This window comes from Dromaius novaehollandiae, chromosome W (assembly GCF_036370855.1).
Source record: "Dromaius novaehollandiae isolate bDroNov1 chromosome W, bDroNov1.hap1, whole genome shotgun sequence".
Taxonomy (NCBI): Eukaryota; Metazoa; Chordata; class Aves; order Casuariiformes; family Dromaiidae; genus Dromaius; species Dromaius novaehollandiae.
In genome coordinates this window covers 57566077-57586599 of record NC_088130.1, presented here as the reverse complement: position 1 = coordinate 57586599, position 20523 = coordinate 57566077, and the positions used below count along the sequence as shown (strand labels likewise).

Here is a 20523-nt window from a genome sequence, read left to right as displayed (position 1 = left end):
ACTTTCCTATTGTACATTTTATATTGTTAAGAAGATCAACGTCATAGTCAGCTCACAGAAATAGCCAAGTCTTCCCTGTTCTCTTTGCTTCATTTCTTCCTCATGTTCTGATATGAAATCTTATTAGGACAGTGGCAACTACCTTAGAAATGACGTAATGAAATAAAATCACTTCCAAGTTTTCTATAATGGCCTTAAACATGCAGTAAAATTTCTGAACCTCTTGCTTTGATTGGAAATATCTTATATGTTACAGAAAGATTCTGGATAAAGGCAATGGTAAGAAAAAGCAGTTTTGGAAAGAAAAATCATATGCGAAAACAGAAAGAAAGGGGGATGCACTTGCATTCATTGAAGAAGAAGAAAAAAAAAAAGGAGTGAGATGCAAGAAAAGAAGCATCACAAACAGCCAAAATTCACTGTCTTGTTTGAACTGAATCCCTTGTACGAAAAAAGGTAACAAGAAAATAAATCACAAGATAAACTTAGAAGCACAATCACTATGATAATTGGCTGTATCTTATTTCACAGTGTGCTTCAACACCTCCATCCAGAGGGTACCACTACCGAAAAAGGTCCACCTGTCATTATCTGCAGATAAATTAACATTGCCATTTGTTGAAAAGACATGTAACAGCACAAGAGACAGTGAAACAAGAGAAGTAAGATGGTTATTATGAATATATCCAGCTGAACAGTTAAAACATAAGGTTAATACAAAAAAGACACTTAATCACCTTTGGTGTTATGTGACAATATAAGACAGAAAAGCATAATAAACTCCAGAGATTCTGCCAAAGCACATAAATTATAGTTGTTCATTCACTTGTTCTTATTATGAAACTTCAACTACAGTGGAACATTCTATTTTGCTTTAGAAAAAAAAGAAAAATATTTTAAAGTTTAACCAAAACCAATTAACTTTTGACAGCAATTTAAACAACCTTTTCTCTTTAAATTGCCTTCTCCACCAAGCAAAAAAAATTACTAAGCATTTTTCCCCTGTTACTAATTCTCAGTTCCATTTGTATTTTGATTCTTTTAGATTTAGAATACTGGGATGAAGTAACAGGTGCATGTCAGGGTGTGAGTTTACTTCAGTGACACATGCATTAATTAATTCTTAGTAATGAAGAAGAATATTGTGCTTGAAACTGTTGACAACTATTCTGCATCTCAGTGCTGTATCAAAATTTTCTCTCATCATTGGGAAATTATATTATTTTTAATAGTAGTACACTCTTGTCTGAATTTTATCCTGAATATCCATAGCTAGAACAAAGATCAAAAAAACTTCCAAAGTTCATTCTACTTCAATTATCTCATATTTGTTTCATAGCTAATAAAAAAGCATGTTATATTACTTTTCTTTTTCAAATATTTAGTGTTATTTTACATCAACATTTTACTTACACAAATGGAGTCTTTTAATCCATCTAACTGGGAAATGCATTCACTTGTTTGAATAATCCAGGTCTGACACTTAAATCAGGTATACTGCATGTATGTTTTTGTCTGTGCATATCTCCCTCACTCCTGAGGGACACCTGCACAGTGAAGAACAGACGGATCTTGTTGCTCCCTGATAAGGTCACAGAGGCTTAGCTATAATATAGCTGCGCTTAATCCTCATTGGTTTTGCCTACTGAGCACAAGGCTGTTTCCTTGACAACACAGCTGCAGTTGCTACAGCATCCAGAGCCACATGTGATGGCCAGGTTTAGGGTATGGCCCAGCCAAAAATCTATTATTCACTGTTATTTTCTACACACCATTGTACATTAAAATCAGTGAAAATCTCCCATACACTCTATTTCTTAAGTTCATACGAAGCCCTTTGATATTTGCTATTTTTACTTACGAAGACATCCCCTGTATGGGTGGGACACTTCTGAAACACAGGAGCCATGACAATTCTTGTTTTGGGGAGCACATAGTCTAAGGGTATTTTTTACTGAAGGCATGTCATTTGCAGGTGATATGCAAGTAAGAATTAATCATCAACTTGTGATGTAATAAGACAGGCATAATTATGAAATGTATTTAAAAATGCAGCAATAATCTGCAAAGTGGAAATACAACCAATGACAAAGCAAACAGGCAGAGAATTTCGCAGAAAATGAAATGCTCTTTCAAAAAGTGACTGGCATACATTATAATCAGTGAACTAGTTTTGAAGTTGAGAATCATGCAAGACCACGCAAAGCCTACCAAGTTTTCTAAGCCTTACCTCATATCTTAACCAAAACAGCCAACTGTCTTTCCTGTTGAAGCTAAAAGGAGCTTTGTCATCTAACAATACCACTACCAGGACTTGGTATTAAAATCCTTTATAGGCTTTCTCTGCTGAAGTGGCTAATGCATTAGGTAAAGGGCTCAGAGAAGTTCCTTTCTGTTGTCTTATTATCACTGAACTGGAGAGGTTATCTGATCTCTAAGTGCTCGCAGTATGTTTATTAATTACATGACACATAAACCTTTACTAATATGTGTTTTGTAACAGAAATGTAATATTTTGCTTAATAAATTCCAAATTTACCTAGAGCTCTTACCCATGGCTCTGTAATTTAACTAGATTTAAATATTTAAATATTTAAATAATCTAAGTATTTCCTGGAAACTTCAAGGATGAGTTGAAACTGCTAGGTACATATGCACGTAACTTCTGATAACCTGCTTGGCAACCCCATGGGAAGCAGGTACTTGGCAACAGATGGAGCTTTCAAAATCAAAAGTATGATTAGGTCCTCTGATTAGAGGTTGAAGGTAGAAAAATTCATGCTAGAAATAAAGCACAGAATTCTAACATTATCTAACAATTATGCATCAAAATAACTGATGGAGGGTTGTGTGCAATATGCCAAGAATTTTGGATGATTTACTAGATGACACTTGCTACTATACAAAACAATAAATGTATGGAAACTCTATGGCCCATACTACAGAGCAGAGCTAATTAGATGATCATAGCATTATAATCTATAAGTCATTATTTGGGAAAACAAGTGTTCAAAATGAGTCAAAATATAGTAGCCTATAACACTGGCAATTTTAAAGATACACATATTGTTGAATTTTGTGGAAATGGAGCAGATTGGCCCAATAATCATACATGCAAGGTACCAGTGATCAGCTTATTAGAAATACTTTGTCTCTGTGAAACACAACACCTAAAACCTATCTCCAACTGAGTTCTGAGCTTAGCAAGACATATAAAACTTGGTACTCAGAGGCTATAGCTATACTCCCAAGTTAGTTGTGTCCTGTACCACACTGGCACTCAGGATAACTGCCCTAGAACAGAACAGGTGCATACTATTAAACTCTCTTATCTTCCAAAACAGGTTGTCTGCAAGCAAAGGGCCAACTGGGAATGACCTGCAGCCTGTACAAACTGCCAAACATTGTAACTGTTTAGCAATGTGCTTGGCAAAAATCTGCTCCCTTGTACTAATAATGAAACAGTACAGGCAACTGAGTTGCAGTGAGGGGAACATTCCCTGGCACTGTTTAATTTACTAATACACACATAACCAAGGAGGTGAGACCTGGTGCAGCCAAACTAAACAACTCTTTCTGATCTCAGAGCTTGGGGGTATTGTGATCTTGCAATCAACAAAGCAATATCTTACCTTTGTAAATGGCAGCATCAACCAAGCTCTGTGGAACTTGGAACCAAAATGAAACCTAGCCTCTTCAACCCTTGGAAATAACAGAAATAGTAGACAATGGCATCCAGTTCCATTCCAGAAACCCCAGAACAGACTGAGTCTAACAGTATTTAAATTAAGTCACTAAGACACAAAACAAAAATTAAAACCAGTAACTCATGATTTGCAGAAGTAGAAGACAGAAATTCTCCATTGTTTCATAAGCCACATGTCCAAATTCAGGCTCTGAGTTATGACTGATCAGCACAGTCATCTCTCCTGAAACAAGCTGAGAAATCTGAATTAACCTTGAATATGAAGATTTCACAGGATTCTTTATTTTGAAGAGATGCAATATTGCTAGTGTAAATCAATTGAGCTACAGAACCTATCACATTTGACCACAAAATATTTCAGGACAAGTCTGCAGTGAGAGTCAACCAAACAGCAGCTGAGACTGTGAGACAGCTAATCTATAAAGCTATATGTACTACCTGAAAACATATGGAGGGTAATAATAAATAAAAAATATTGAATTAAGAACAGCATGGAAAGCTAGAAGGATAATAGTGTGATGAGTCACAGCTGTACAGCACTAATTCATCACAAACGCAAGATGTTGCAAGGGCAATTTCTAATCTATCAGTTTCAGCTGACTTTATATTTCATATCTTCTCTGGGTCCATGTTTTGCTCTGAATGTTTAGAATTAGATACTGGGACTAAATTCTAGTTTCAAACAAATCAATTGCAAATCTAAGGTGAAAGACTACTGATGGATATAGGTAGGTGGGGAATCAGGAAACAAGACAATGATCAGTATTATGGGTGGCAATCTCAGCACAGCCTCGATCTACCCATTATGAATTTTTGTGTAGTGGGCAGAGCAAAAGTCATAGTAAGAAGCCATGGGATATAAGCGGATTACTGAATGTTTACAGAAGTTCCCATGCAGTGGGAGAAACAACTTGAGAGAAAGCACAAAAACTACCATTTGAAAATTTAACAATTGGGTGATAAAGGCTGGCATCATGGTTGAATGATGGGTCAGCGGGCAGGAGTTAGCCTTTGATCAAAATGGAAGGGAGGGAAGAAGGGAAGGAGCAGTGGGAGGCTCAAAGGGAAAAGCTGAGGAACTAGTTTAAAGGTGGATACACAGGCAAGATGGTGACATACTACATAGCACAGCAGTATTTTATTTAAATATGCATGGAACAAGGCTACATTTCTCAAACCTCAGAAAAAAGATTTTACAATAATTAAGATAAATGGTGATGTAAGAGAAAACAAACATGTCAGTTCTGTAGCTGAATAAGGAAGGCAATATCTTAGAAAAAGTTCTTCAAAAGTACAGGCAAAAAAATGATGTAGTAAATCTAGGCAGATAGCTTATAGGGCTAAATCAAAAATTATGCAGCATCATAACACATAGGACAGATCATATATAAAATAACTTTGTTAGTTTAAATTTGTTCAAAAATGTCAACAGGGTAACTTTATACTGGCAGACTTTGTCTGACCAGATGCCCCTTGGCTTTCCATGACTAGCATAAAAACATAAAATTTGTGTGCACTGGCTAATCTGACAGAAATGCACCAGGTGACCATTGGGCTCTAATCCAACTTGTATTGAGCAAACCCAGTATTAATGCCTATGGAATTATAAATAGCTGAAGATGACATCCGGGCTACAGTCCTGTGTGACAGATGCAGCGGCAGCATACTCTACCAGGATCAAGAAAAGAAACAGGAGACACAAATAGGTGCAGAGAAATAGGAAGAGTTTTGTTTTATTCTATTCTCTGTTGAACTGGAACTCCATGATAGGTATTCATGGAGAAGTATCTGAATGATTTTAACTTAAATAGGACAAGACAGAGGTAAGAAAGAAGCAAATAACAGCTTGACCTCATCGTTCATGGCTTTTGACATGCCCAGGCCTGAATAAGGCACTGCAATGTACCTTGTGGTAAAAACACTTAAAAGCGAAGGATTTAATCTATTGAGAATGTATCAGTTTGTTTCCTAGCAACACAGGTCACCAAGAATACATCACTCTATTTACATAATTGTTTCCCTATTGAATACAGTTACATTTAAGTTTGCAGTTTTTCCTTTCAAAGTTTTCAAGCGTGCAAGCTTGTATTACATAAAAGATCAGTTTAGCACAACTATGAACACAACTTCCACTTTCAAAAACAATGAAGCTGGAAATTTTAGAAAAGTTGTTTTTTTTAAAAAAAAGACAAAAAAATATAGTAGACTGCTGGGCAATATTTACCAATTTTTCTTTGAGAACTCAGAAAAACTATGCATTCCATCACTTTCAGAAGAAAATGTAAAACTTATCGGAATACTATCTGAAACTTCTTATCAGACATATTAAATAAATAACTAATAATTAAAAGTTAGACCTTTGAAAAAATGCAGTAAGACAGAGAATATCAATTTTATAAGATATTAAGACAGTACAGTGATGAGCAGGATACGCTATGCCTAATTAGAAAATCACAGTTTTTCAAAATAAAAGCATTTGCTGAATATTATTTATGCTTTAGTCTGTTAATGTTTCCTAAGTTAGAAAAAAAAACTTTAATGGCTTAATTGAAACTTTCTGTAAACTTGTGAAAGCTTATTTTGAATGAAATATTGCTTGTGCAAAATCATTGACAAAGTAAATATTTGCTCATTTCAGTTCTGAGAAAGCTACTATTCATATTGGTGACTGAACCATACAAAATTCAGGTTACATATGTATGACCGAAGACAAAGTATCTAAGTGTCTTTTGGATAGTGACAGGCTGTCTAAAATATTGCTCTGTAAAAACTATGAGCAACTTGGATTAACACTGTTCCATGAAAACACTGTTATGAAATATTTTACACATTTTTTTCAATAATGTTAATGCATAACCATATAGCACTAATTAGCCATTTTAAACCTTAATGATGCACAAGCAGGGCAGAAAGTTCATGAGACTGATCTACATTTAGACAGAAAGCTAATGCAATTAGACAAAGAGGGATCTAACAGGAAAGCCCCAGAGTTATTAATCTGAAATTCTGAAACAGATGACAACTGCTAACACCAGTTTACTTGCACTGTGTGATTTACATCTTCAACAGATGAAAAACTAGAGTTAGGAAAGAAACTTAGTTTTCATAATTACCTTAAAAAACATTAGATGAAAAACAGAAACCCCCCCCCCCACACACACACAAATGCTTAAAAAGGATAATGACTAATCTGACTAATCTAATTTTTAAATTCTTTACAAAAGAATAGCAACTAATGAGTAAACAAAGATTTCAGGTTTATTCCTTTTTCAGGCTAACATATGTTAGGCAAGATAAAAGCAAAAGCAGAATTAAGTGGATATAAGGCTTTCTGTACCAGAGGGAAGAATAAAAATAAGAAAAGATACTAATTAACTGGAAAGAATATAAACATATGCTATGTTTAGCATATGATGGTATCAAGTTTAAACACAAGATTCTTCCACAGCCATTTATGTTTTTGCCCAATCTAAAAGAACTCTGATTCCCTAAGTTCTTACAATAATATTTCCGTAAGAATGAAGATATTAATGATATTGAAATATATTTCTGTTAATGTATGGAAAACAATGCTAAATAACAAGTCACAAATAAAATAACATGTTGATCGCGATTGCCACAGTATCACAGTCAGAACCTGGAGTGAATGGCTTTTCTAGCATGTAAGGTGGTAATATGCATCCTATAAGGATGCATCCTATAACCAAAAGAGCTGTGAGAGCTATGAAAGACCCTTTTAAGTCAGAGCTATTCAGAATTTCCATTCCATTCACAACCTTAAACTACATAATTACGTCCTGTTGACTTCAGATTGCTCTATATCATCCCAACTCCCCAAGAAACTCCTCTCAAAATTCTTTTTATCCAGTTCCTTAAATTATTAAGAATGTATGTTCATCAGATTGTAATGTACATCTATAAAAAATAACATCTTCAGTCAGGTAAAAGTTACTGCTATCTTACTTGCAAAGTAAATTCTCTACTAATACTGTATTAACACAGGCAGTGATCTAAAACATCATAGTCTTTTCCGCATCTCCTGATTCACACAGAGAATTACTGTTTCTTCTCTCCTAAGATCTCTCCATTCGATGTTTCCCTACATTCCCTGTCTTATATCCCAAAACTTCTGGGTTTTTTTTTTTCCTCTCAAATCACTTCTTTTACAGGGCCCATTAACAAACAGCATGCCTCCCAGATAAGTGGGACTTAAACACTGAAGTCATAACTCAAGAGCTCCAAAAAGAATTAAATGATTTAAAACACAATCAAGCACATAAGATTGTAAGACTTCAGCCAGTAACCGCATTTACTTGTCAAACAGACATATATATTAAATGTTCAAAACACTGTAAAACCATTAAGAGCAAGCAATAGTAAGCAGCCTCACACACATCAGCCAAGTGAGTTGAAATTCTCTGTGAAAGTATGACAAAACTAACAAACAGTTCTACCTGACAGAGTAGCAAAGTGATGTTTCATTTTGTAATTTTTTCAAAACAACTTTACTACATCAACTACAATTTTAAAATTTGATAAAATTTTCATCATGACTAACACGGGAATTTAACCTAAAACACCTTTGATCAAATGAATCAAAATACAGGGTATAAATGTAAGCGCAGAAGGCAATATTTTTCATCATTTACAAAGGAAAAAAACAGATAAAAATGGTTGAGCGACTTATATCATGTCACACAGAGTCGGCAGCTGGGGCAGGAGCAGGACTTCACACTTCCTGTTTCTAAAACTTGACCGATTCTTTCAGCTTGCAATACCTGAAAGGAGAGCTAAACACAGGTTAAAAAGGGAGTGATACAAGCCCTAAAACCAGAAAATTTCCATTCCTTAAAAAGGATGTCGCTTTCATCATTACAGATTATATTTTTAATGTGCTGTTGATAGATTTTTCTTTCTCTCATATATTATGATATCTTGTCAAGTGTTTTCAGATAATTACCGTAAGTCTAACAGCAAAATGAAACAGCCCAAACTGCCAGCATCTCCAAGTGTGTCATACGAGTTTTCAATCACTGCAGCTCCAACTTCAATTTCTATATCATAATTATCCTTCATTATAACAACAGAGGCAAGACATGAAAGTAATTTCCACTAATCTTAATTGTTTTACAGTAGTAATTCATTGTTAACTACTTGTCTGGCTCTATACTCCTTGTTTATACTTTTCCTATAAAATGTTTTTAGGGGTTATACACTTACAGCAGTGTTGTATCATCTGTCTCTTTCCATTGAAAGAACTAAACAAAGTTTTAAGATGAGGCCAGCATGTCTATATGGAAATATACACCTCCAGTGATATCTTTTGATCTCATCTTTCTCCCAATAAAATAAGTCTTCTAAAAACAGTGCTATCAGTCTCACACTCTTCAGTGATGGGATGTGCCAGTTATAATTTGCAAACTATTTCAGCATCCTGCTAGAGGAAAATCTAGAAATGAAGTCTACATGAAGTCTCATTTAGTCTGTAATGTGTGAGAAATCAAATGACTATCTCCTGTTTGTATGGAGTTCATCACTTTAGAAAACCCTGCTAACTGAATACAGTAATTAAACTGATTTAAAACAAAACGTTCTTCATACATTAAGCACACTTCAACACAATTATTATTAAAATGTCTTATTAAGAAATGAGAACGTTTCTACAGTACTAAACATCTTGTATCTTTTCTCTTTTTGAGAATTAATAGTGCAGTTAAGCAACAGGGAAAATCCATGTAAGAAAATTTGTCCTTATAATATTTTTAGTGCTGTTAACTCCAAAGATGAATAGTTTTATCTTGAGATTAATATATTTTGACTCAGGAAGTCATTATCAGAAAAGCAGAGGAATATACTGTCATAGGTATCAACTAATTCTCTTTACCAGATAGTGCAGCACCCAAATACACTCAAAGAATCACTACTCATAACAAAGTTTTCCAAAGTGATCAGGTATTAAGATGAAGAAAAAAAAGAATATGCTTATTTATGCTTTATTCAAAAAAGTGGTTGTTTCTTATACTTCCTTCAATTCTAGAAATGTAAATAACTAATCGCTTGATAATTATTTGATAAACATTAAATGAGTTTACTGGTCAGAAGCTTTCATATTTGTTGTAATGAGAAATACTCAATATCACCAAGACTGAAAAATGGCTTAAAAGAATTAGATTATATTATGTCCTGCTTGTTTTCCAGAATTCTCAGACTCTGACAAACCAACCTATTACCTGCACACCACTCTATAGACTTCCCCTTTTCAATATGCACTCACTATCCATTCACTTCCCTCTAACAACCAGTGTTCTAAAATCTTATCTAGATTTTTGTACATTTCCGTTTTCCTGTTTATTACTGCCTTCTAGGTTCATAATTTTTACATTCTTACTTCCCTTTCAGATTTCTAGAAAAAACAAAGCTTCATTAACAGACTACAGTTCAATGATCTTAATGATATAAAAAAAATCTCCTAATAAAATGTATGTCCATGTGACTGAAAATTAAAATAACACCAAATAAACATTTTTTCTATTTTGCTGAGAGGGTACAACCAGATTCTTCATAATCTTGCTGTTGTTATTGACTGTTGAATTCCACTAGCTGTTGGATCAGAAAGACTGGAGCTATTTTATCTCCCTACAGTGCATTTATTTTTAACTTCAGTCTTCTGAATGTTATTAGATAAAAGCAGACCACACCTTCCTAAGAAGATCGTAAACAGAGCTGGGAAGAAGATATTTACAACTGGTCAGTAACTAACTCTCCCATTAAGAAAAAGGAGTTGGGTGGGTCTAAAGGTAGTACACACACTGATAAGGTATACAACATAATAACAAATGATAATATTCTCAAGGTGTGGAGAAAGTAAAATCTTATGGGTACTTAACTTGACTCATTTCTGCCTCAAGGACAACACTTGAAAAAATAAATCTTATTACTCCCATGAGTTAACTGTAATAGATATCATAAGGAAGTACGCTATTTTGATGTTGTCTTTGCCTAGGTTGTTCTGTTTCTACCTCCACAACTAATACAAGTCTGTCTATCTCCATTTCTTGTGTTCTTCCACTTCTCTTATGGTTGTCTAGATCCTTTCAGTCTATCTACAAAACTCTAGCCTTCTGCCTTCCTCCAACTACTATCAAAGGTAGCACTCTCTAAAACAAACTGACTCTTTACCATCCCTTAGCTTCCTTGTTGTTTCCAGTCATGGGAGCATGGCTCCCAATCCTACCCTCCTCATCCAATCTGTTCCTGACTGTAAAATCATCTTCCTAATTGCAAGCAGCTTTTTGTGGGCAGAAGGGTTATGCTTGCAGTGGAAAGTAGCTTCCCATTTAGGAGTCAGAATACCTCCTGCTGTGTATATTAATTTTAGTATGTGAAATACATACATTGTACTGTCTCAGTACAGGTCCTTTTCATATTTCTAATTCTTATTCCCTTTAACAGCAAGAAGTGAAGGTCAGTTTGTAGCAGATCTGAGTTTTGCAAAGGTTTGCAGGAACATCTAAGCCAACAACAAAACTGCACTTACAGAAGAAAGCAAAGAGGTGGCTTGCGTGTCACCAGCAGCACCAGAAGCACAGAACACTGATTGATAGGGATCATTTTGCTGAAATTAGAGCTGACTAAAAAAAGAGTGAGATCTTGGAGAAAGGGTGGATAATGAAACAAAAAAGGATACATTAATGGAAAATCCTAAGGGATAAGGAACAAAGGAACAAGCTGCTCACATAGACAGCTTCTTTGTTAAGAGTATAAGATAGCATATTTGGCATTCCTGGTTGCTGCAAAGAGGATTCAATAATTTGTCCTATCACCTGAAGACTTGCAAGAACACATCTTGAGGCTTCTCCTGTTCCCCTGGGAAAGAAAATTTTTGACTCAGTCTCCTTCAAGATTGATCATGTTCGCTAAGCCATGTCATTCTGAGGGATATCAGCCAAATTTCTTTTCAGATCACAAACTGGAAAGTCTAATGATGACCTATCTCTGTGTAATTCACCCACAAATTGGCACTATTTGCTCTATCTTTCATGACATAATTATGAATGCAAATCATACCATCTGCAAAGACAAAGACGCACAGCTTCTCCCATTCCTCTCTCAAAGACAATGCAAGCTTAAGCAACCCTGAGTTCAAGGGGCAGCAAGTATTGAGAGATTCTGTGATTAAATGTGCAAAATTTTTAGTCTCTCTGGCTGGTGCAGAACACCTTTGCTGCATCTCATGATCCAGCTGCTGGCAGAGCTCGAGTTCCCTTCTTTGAACCACACATCATCATCAGTGTTCTGGCGAAACGACACAGGGACTTGAAGCACATCCACCCAACCATACTTCACAGTAATTCCACTTTGCAGTCTTATGATATCGAGGGCTTCCAAACAACTTTGTTCAATAATTTGGTATATGGACAACTCATCTGTGTTTGTGGCCAAAAAGTAACAGAAGTTTAAATAACTCTGCTGCCTTGTAGTTCTGTTTTCAATACCTTCTCCATAAAAGAGAGATAGCAAGTGAAAATTCCATGAAAAGCCTGTTATTATTTCACTTGAGGTTCCTTCTAAGCTCCCTAAACTTAGGCTAATATTTATAGTTAATTTCAAAAACATTCAAAAGCTAATGTGGAATATTCCTCATAAATATTCTTGCAAAACATTGCCCAGAAAGATTGTATCTTTCAGCAGCTGACGGTAAGAGTTTTGATTGCACTCAACTTCATTTAACTCATTTGTTGCAACATTTTTAAGCAAGCAGATTATATATACACACATAGTTTTGGTTGAGATGTTACAATTAATTTCCACCATCTTGAGCCAATATGGGCAAGCCAAATGGGTTGCTGCAAAAAGTGATGAAAGGAGAAATGTCACTAATGTGGTTAGATGAAAAGCTTCACTAGACCAACAAAGAGCTCTGAAAAGTTTATGCCAGGTAGAAAGATATAAAATACAGCCAAGGTAAGGTAAGGTAAGGTAAAAATACTTTGCAGAGATGCATCAAGCTTAATCCTGTCAAATGGCAGACTGACAGAGTTGATGGAAAAGGAGCAGCTATTTGTTTCATAAGCAAATCTATAATTAAATGCAATTAAGGATTTAAAACTAGTATGAATCAGTTCTAATATTAACTGCCACAAAGCTTTAGCCCAATTAATAACTGAAGAGCAACTGGCATTATCTGGAGATCACTACTGATATGATTAGCAAATCAATAATTTGTACTAAAATTGCTGGATTAGTTAAATAATACAACAGTTCCTTTTTAGGTTCTGTTATTACTCCAAAAAGACTTTAAAAACAAAAAGAGAAAGGAGGGGGTTACAGAAGCAAAGAGAAGGAGTCAAATCTAGACCCAAGACTATGCTTATATGAAGTAAACTATATGTGCATCATATACACCAAAATCAATGTTGGTTTTACACACACCAGCTTGGGCTTTCATTTTTTATGAACTTACTCCTCCCTGGTACGTTCAGGTCATCATCCAGATGATATTCCACACTGCTTTGTAATTCTTCAGAGGTAACTGCTTCAAAGTGCCCATATTTTGAGATGTCTCTTTAAAATCCAGATCAAATACTTCAGGGATTGGAATTTTCATCATGATGCTCTCCTGTTTTCAACAATGTGATAAGTAAAAGTGCACCAGCATAATTCTCACAATCTGAGCTTTATTTACACACCTAGACCTAGTTATTAATGCTCTCCATCAATCATAAAAAGCTTGTCTTAATCCTGGTGAGAATTTCCACCTAATCAAGGTGCACCAAGGTGCATCAAGGGCCACCAAGTGCTCCATAAACAAACTGGCACCTGAGGCCACATGGACCTGACCACACTGTATCAGTATCACCATCTACTTTGTTCATATGGATAAGGAGCAAGGGGTAGAGCTGTGGACACAACAGAGAAATGATGTGTCCACATTAGCATACCTACGGCAGTTTGGAGAGCAGTACATTAATGAATACCGAGATGATCATGCTGCTGCTGCTCTGCTCAGTTCGCAAATGGTACTGCTCCCCCAACTGGGTGATTCTTGGCAATTTCCATGAATGAAGAGTTGAAAATTGAGAGACCTGTGGCCCCTAGTATGCCAGAATTGGTATATTCTAGGTAGCATTAATGGACATAAAACTGTAAAGTACATTGGACTATCATGTCCTCCTCCCACCCCCACCATGCTAAATTATTCAAATTCTGCTTCACTGGACTAGCAAAATTCATTTTAATAAGACATTTCTCCTGGAGGTACAGGTTTTAAAATAGCTTGGATTAACTGTGTTTGAGAAATGCCTATTTCTCACTGTGGACTTAAATGAGAAGACAATCTCAGATATTTTGCATTTTAGACACTTATGAATTTACGCAAGATGAATCTCACATTTCTGTTCATCTGTTTAAACCGTCTTGCTGCTAATCAAATTCTTTACAGGGACTTATATTACTATATCTCTTTATTTATCTCTATATTCTGGGATTACATGTAAAAGGAAATTTGACTTCCAATGACTGGGGATAGATGAGAGGGGATACAAACTTTTTTAGTGTGTAAAAAGTACTAATTCTGCCTTTTAAGATTACAAGAGGGAAACCTACCAGTATATTATTCCTTATGAAGCTCGAGAAAGGCTCTTTTTTTTTTTTATGGCTGTGTGTGCAGGAAGGGTTCCCTTGCTTCCAAAATCATCTATCTTCAGTAAGAAAACAAATCAACAGACAGCATCAAGCAATACAAAGATCACATCTGTGTTATCATCATGTATTTCTAATTTAGAATTTATGATTTCACAGCTTGTTTTCAAAAATGAAATGCTTCATACTTGTTTCTGACTTCAATATACAAAATATCGGCAGAATTTTGCTTTTCCTTTTATTTTCCATTAGTTTTATGAAAGGATGGCTCAACAAGGTTATTTACCAATGAAGCATGGTATGCATGTAACCACTTACATTTTTCCTTCACAGCCTATGTTAGCACTGACCATACTCAGAATTACAAATGGAAGCAATGTGCCCAAACCCATGTGTATAGAAAATAGACCAAAATGTTTAACAAAGTAACAAAAAAGACTGCTATCAATATAATATAAAAAGTATAAAATAGTTGAAATGCTGAGAATATAGAGCTTCCTTTCTTCAGAAAATTTTTACATTTCAAATTTGTTTCATTCTGAATTGCAGTCAAAAGTGAAAACTTCAATCAGAATCCCCAAAACATCAATTCAATCAATTCGGGTCTCTCCTTTAATGTAGCTATTCCATTACCTCTCTAGCATCATCTTCTTGAATTCTTCATATTTATATTTCTCTTATGTTTACAGTTATTTAAATTACACAGTCCCCAATCATCTATCATACCAGCTTACTGACTTACTAAGTTAAAATATTTAAAAGAGAGTAAAGAATATTTTTTTTTCCTAAGATTAATATAGTATTCTTAAACGACAAAGTGGAAAAACAAAGACTTTTATGCCCATTTAAAATATCTGCTCAGATGTCATCAGCTCCTGTGTTTAAATCCTAGCATAAATGAAACTCTGAATCATGGCTTGGCAATAAATAATAATTACTGACAGTAACTATAAATTAAAATATGCAATTTTCTAATCCAATTAAACATATAGTTGGCCTATAAAAGCCATCAAAGGATCACATCTACCACAACTGAGATCTAGTATATTAATCATAATGTTGGGTCAGACTGGTTCCTAGTGACTTAGCAAGCTGCCATTTATTTGTGAGGACTAGTATTTTGTGTACTGGAATATGAATTTTTTTCTTTTAAAAATAAGCATAAAATTAATCCACTCTAAAGTGGATTAATTAACAAACAGGTCCCCAAATTAAAAAAAATTTGGAATTTCATACTATACCTAAAAAAAATTAAAAACAATAAATTTAATTGAATAATAACAGAAATAAAACTGTTTACAAGTATGCAGAAAATTTCCAAGGTTACTGTTTTACTGAAAGTAAATCTTTAAATGAAAAAATCAGCAGGACCACAGCAGTCTAGTCAAAAACCAAAAGATACAGTATACTCTCCTAAATCCTAGATTCCATTGTATTTCAACAATAAATTACTATATGCCTATTCTGGTCAGGAGACACAACAGCCTTACTACTGGGCATGAAAAACATAGCCAAACTAAGCCTATAAGTGTATGTTTAAGGGTGACTGGTATGTACAAAAGGTAAACTTACATCATCTTTCCATCAAAAATTACTCACCATGAAAACCTTTCCTAGACTTTTAGATGAAAAAACATTAAGGATTGATCAAGGAAATGCAGCAAAATTCTCTAGCTGAGCATATAACTCCCACTTTCTTTTCTTCTCTTTTCTACTTCAGAACACCTTCTTGTCTTACTGCTTATGAACAGATTCTGAATTAAAAGGCCAGACCATCATCTACTTTGTTATTCTACTGATTTATTCATTCTACAGCTTCACACATATGCTTCAAGTCAAAATAGTGGTGGTGGGGGTGTTTAGGAAAAAGAAAAACAATTTATCTGAATCTCTTCCTCCAATTTCTGGGGCCAGAAAATTTTACTAGTCATCACTTGCTTTCTTTGGGAAAATGGCATTCTTACTCTATAAAACATGACCCAGAAAAACTGCTTTTATGAGAACTGCTTCCATAATAGTTGTGCAATCTCTGTACAGAACCTGATTATTAATGGTTTTATCTTACTACTTTACATACTTACTAGCTTGAAGGTGCTGGAATATTTCCAGACTGTCAATGTGCCTGCAATACAGCATGCACATGTTCCACAATATGTAATGAAATAAAAAGTCTTTACCATCCATTGGTTGCTTATGAGAAAACTGTAATAAATGTAAATTCAGTAATCCCAACTGCTTGCTAGCAAAGTTCTGTTTGTCCCAACAGAATTATATGCTAGTGATTAATGTGGTCCAGTGTTATTTTCTCTGAGATATACATGCCTTTTTAAGCTTTACACTACACCATTTCAGTAATGACAGTACAAAATCACTATGACAAGGAAGATATTTCAGGGCCTTAAGCCTAACTTCATCAATCACAAAGCTATACCTAAACATATTTACATAGAAAAGTATGTGATTTTCTTCTTGCCTGTGTAAATCAGCAGCTTGATAGAGAGCTACTGATGAGATTTGCTAGGTTTCAAAAGGCTAGAGCAAAATTATTTTCTTTAAACTAACACATTCACTCCTTACTTTTGTGGAGGTATTCTATACGTATAGATTAAGAGGTTACTTATATTGTCAAGATCTGAAGTAATACTTAGTGCCATCTTTCAAACAGCACTATTAACCATTACTGCAAATCAATCAAACAGAGAGATTCAGTGCCAAACCAGGCTTATCTATCTTAATTTGATATTCAAATGGATCAGAATGGTACTATCAGAGAAACCTTACCCAACTTTTCCCCATGACAACTGCAAAATTTAAACTGAAATTTCCAAAACCTTGACAGTTTGGTCAATGGTTTTGTTAGCTGAAACTCAAAAAAATGAAAATAATTTGTAATTCAGTAACACTAACACGGTATAAGCACAAATGAGGACTAGCCTACTTAAAAAAAAAAAAAAAAATCTCTGAGAGGTTAAAAACTTCTAATCAAAAGATGTAACACAGAGTAAGGCATGGTCATTATAATACAAAAACTTAGTGGAAAAACAATAGGTTTTATACACTGGCTAAAAGAATACAGAAGAATTTTAACCTTTCCAGCATTTCTGTAATCTAGGAAACAAAGATGAAAAGATGCAGAATCTGAACGGAGTAAAGCAGAAAAATTCCTCTCTTCAATAAAGAAATAAGGTGAGGTAGAAAGAGGGGTAGCAGAAAGAAGTGTGATGGACAGTGAACAGGTCTTGCGTAGAAGAAAACAACGGACAGAATTTATGTTGCTATGCTTCCTGAGTAGTCACACTTACAAACTTACAGCCTTCACTATAAATTACATTAAAAACAGTCAAATAAGGAGGAGGAAAGAAGGAACATACCAGTAAGCAGAGGTTTGAGAAATCTGAGTAAGATTTGACTAGGGACTGAAATGCAATTTATCACAGAAGTACAGCATTTAGGGGTGTTTTTTGTTTTTAGGAATTTTGCTATTTCATACATCAAAGTTTGAGTTGTAATCACATTTCTTCCCAAACACTACTCCAGAGAGTTACAGTTACAGCATTAAGAATGCAAATGAATATATGGAATACCCACTATACCAGAATATCTAGAATATTAGGATAAATATGATTTCCAACAGGAGTAACATAAAGGATAATATATACAGTACTCTTCAGAAATTCTTTGCCCATAAAAGGACAATGCATGCTAAAGAAGAAATTAAATACTGTAGAATTTTGCCCAGTCTCAATTCTCTTTTTTATGCTTCAATTCCAAATATGACATCAGAAATTGAGATTGCACTAGTTTCATGAAAGAGCTGAGACAATTATGTGACATGATGCCAGTAAGACAGGTTTGGCCTATCATTCTGACAAAGAGGGTAACAGTAACTTTCTCATCAGTGGAACTGGTTAGCAGCAATGCCTTATAATAAGATTAATATGTGAAAAATTCAAAGATGAACCACCTTTAGCAGTTGGCATAAATTACTCAACAAAATGCTTAAAAGTTATTGCTGGTATATGTAAAATGTCCCCTGACCCAGGACACTACGTAGCAAGCCAGGAAGTGACCTGTCAATAGATTTATAGACCAAAAAGAATTGTATGAGAATTTCTACTAAGCATTAACCTTGCCTCTACTTTTCTACCACACATATTTCTTTCTAAAATAATTCATACTAGTTTGCCACGCATTTCACTGATGATGACTGAAGACAGATTTAGTTTAGAAACAAAATGCTCATTTCCAAAGTTTTTTCTTATTTTAACATTCATATCAATAAACTTGTTTCTTGCTAAGCAAATTGTAATGATAAACTTTTTATATGTTTAATTAATCTTTTTACAGATTTTACATCTCCATGATTTACTAATTACATCATTTATGCTTCTCTTATTTGTTCTGAATTTCCTGTAGCATGTACCTTGCAAAACACGCACGTTTTTCGCTTGTTAAATTTTCACACTACAGGTTTGTCTCATAAGCCATGGCTGAAAAACACCTGCATACCGTGAACATTGTAAGCCACCCTACCTAGAAATGAAAGTTCAGTAATTAAACTCTCTTCACTAGGGAGGATACATCTTTATAAATGAAACACAAGCTATGAAATAAAAATGGATTATCACGGTCAGCTCAAAACTGAAGAAAACAAATTAACCACATTTGAAAGTGTCTGATGTGTAATACAGATGCAGATAATAATAAAACACATGGTGGAAAAACTAAACCTCTGTAGGGGCTACCAGTTAAGAAGCTACGTTACATGGATGACTGAAATATCTAATCTTCCAATTCAGTTATAAATAGTAGCTTGTAAATACAGCAGTTATAGGGACAATAGAAATAAATTATCTAAATACCAAGAAAAGTTCATAAGGCAAGCAATGTTACTAAATCTATTTCACAAAAGGAAAAACTGAGCTGGAGACATCTATAAGAAACAGCTATACTCATTCTCTATTGTTTGTGCCAACCAGCTGATGGATGATAAATTAGAAAGGCAAATGTTTGAAGAAGTTGTGTTTGTTTAATTATTCAAATTTCAAAAATATTTATTCTTGTAATTGTATCATGAAGAGAACAAATATTATTCATTCAATGAATTACATTTAGAATTCAGGAAAAAAATGTAGTTTTATTTTCATACAAATAAATAACTTTATAGGAAAGAACTACACTGCAGCAGTAAGAAAGTAATTGCTGTTTTTTGTTTGTTAGTAATTTGAAACCCTGAACTCCATGCTTGTGAAAGACCTTTCAAAATCATAAGAGATTTTCTAAAATATTTAAAAGCATATACACACATGTGCATGCACACCCACACATACTTATATAAATAATTACTCTTCTCTTATGAGTTTTACAGGTTTCTATAAAGCAGGTAGTCAGAAGACAGGCAGATAAGCAGAGCCTGACTTCCCAAAGAACCCTTCAATTTTCTCCCTGAGGTAGTTACGGTTGGTTGCTACTGCTAAGTTCTGTTTCCACTAGTACTGGGGTTTCTACATAAACATATCAAGGCAAGGCAAACTAATTCCTGAGCTTTACACACATGAAAATTATAATGTGACCAAATCTTGAAACAACTGAACCAAAATTCTTACGAATTTAACTGCTGTTCAGTATGATTTTGTTTATATGAATGCCTGGGTCTGTAAGAAAGTAATTACAATGCTGCACTGTCATATATTTGCTTTTTGTTGATGTTTGCCTTTTCTGTGCTTTCCAAATCTGATTCTTCTCTCACCATGGAACAGAAACCGTTAAAGACATTCCTAAAAAGGGTTGTTGAACAGACTTTCCCAAGGCAGCTAATCACAGGAAGCAGCTGCATAATTCCAGAAACAGAATTATATGAATCTTAGGTTCCAAATATTATATTACACAGTAAATTATTAAATTTTATTGGTGTGTGTGTATATATACACACACAAGAATATGATGCAGAACAAGCTGTAAAGTCTGTTAAAATATTGGTACACTTTCTTCTTGTTTGGAAATTAAAGCTATTTTTCAATACTCTATCTGGTCCACTCAAGTAATATTAAGCATTAATCTGTAAATGAAAATTTCAAACCAAAGTAAAGAATTTGCTTGATTTAAAATAACCTAGTGAGCAGTATGTTGCACTTGCCTGTTATAGGCTTAGGGCCTTTGTTATTCCAAGTATGATG

The 20523-nt window shown here is 34.5% G+C and overlaps 1 protein-coding gene across 4 annotated transcripts in view; it reads right to left on the bottom strand.

The window, feature by feature from the left end:
- LOC112982171 (prolactin receptor) overlaps nt 1-20523 on the bottom strand; it is a 158125-nt gene that overhangs the window by 130233 nt on the left and 7369 nt on the right. The window contains exons 3-4 of one of the 4 annotated variants that reach the window (XM_026098361.2): nt 14312-14406; nt 13170-13325 (exon numbers count right to left, since the gene is read on the bottom strand). The exons of the other annotated variants lie outside the window; for them this stretch is intronic. The gene's annotated coding sequence lies outside the window, so the exon portion shown is untranslated. The remainder of the gene's footprint in view (nt 1-13169; nt 13326-14311; nt 14407-20523) is intronic. 4 annotated transcript variants of the gene reach the window in all.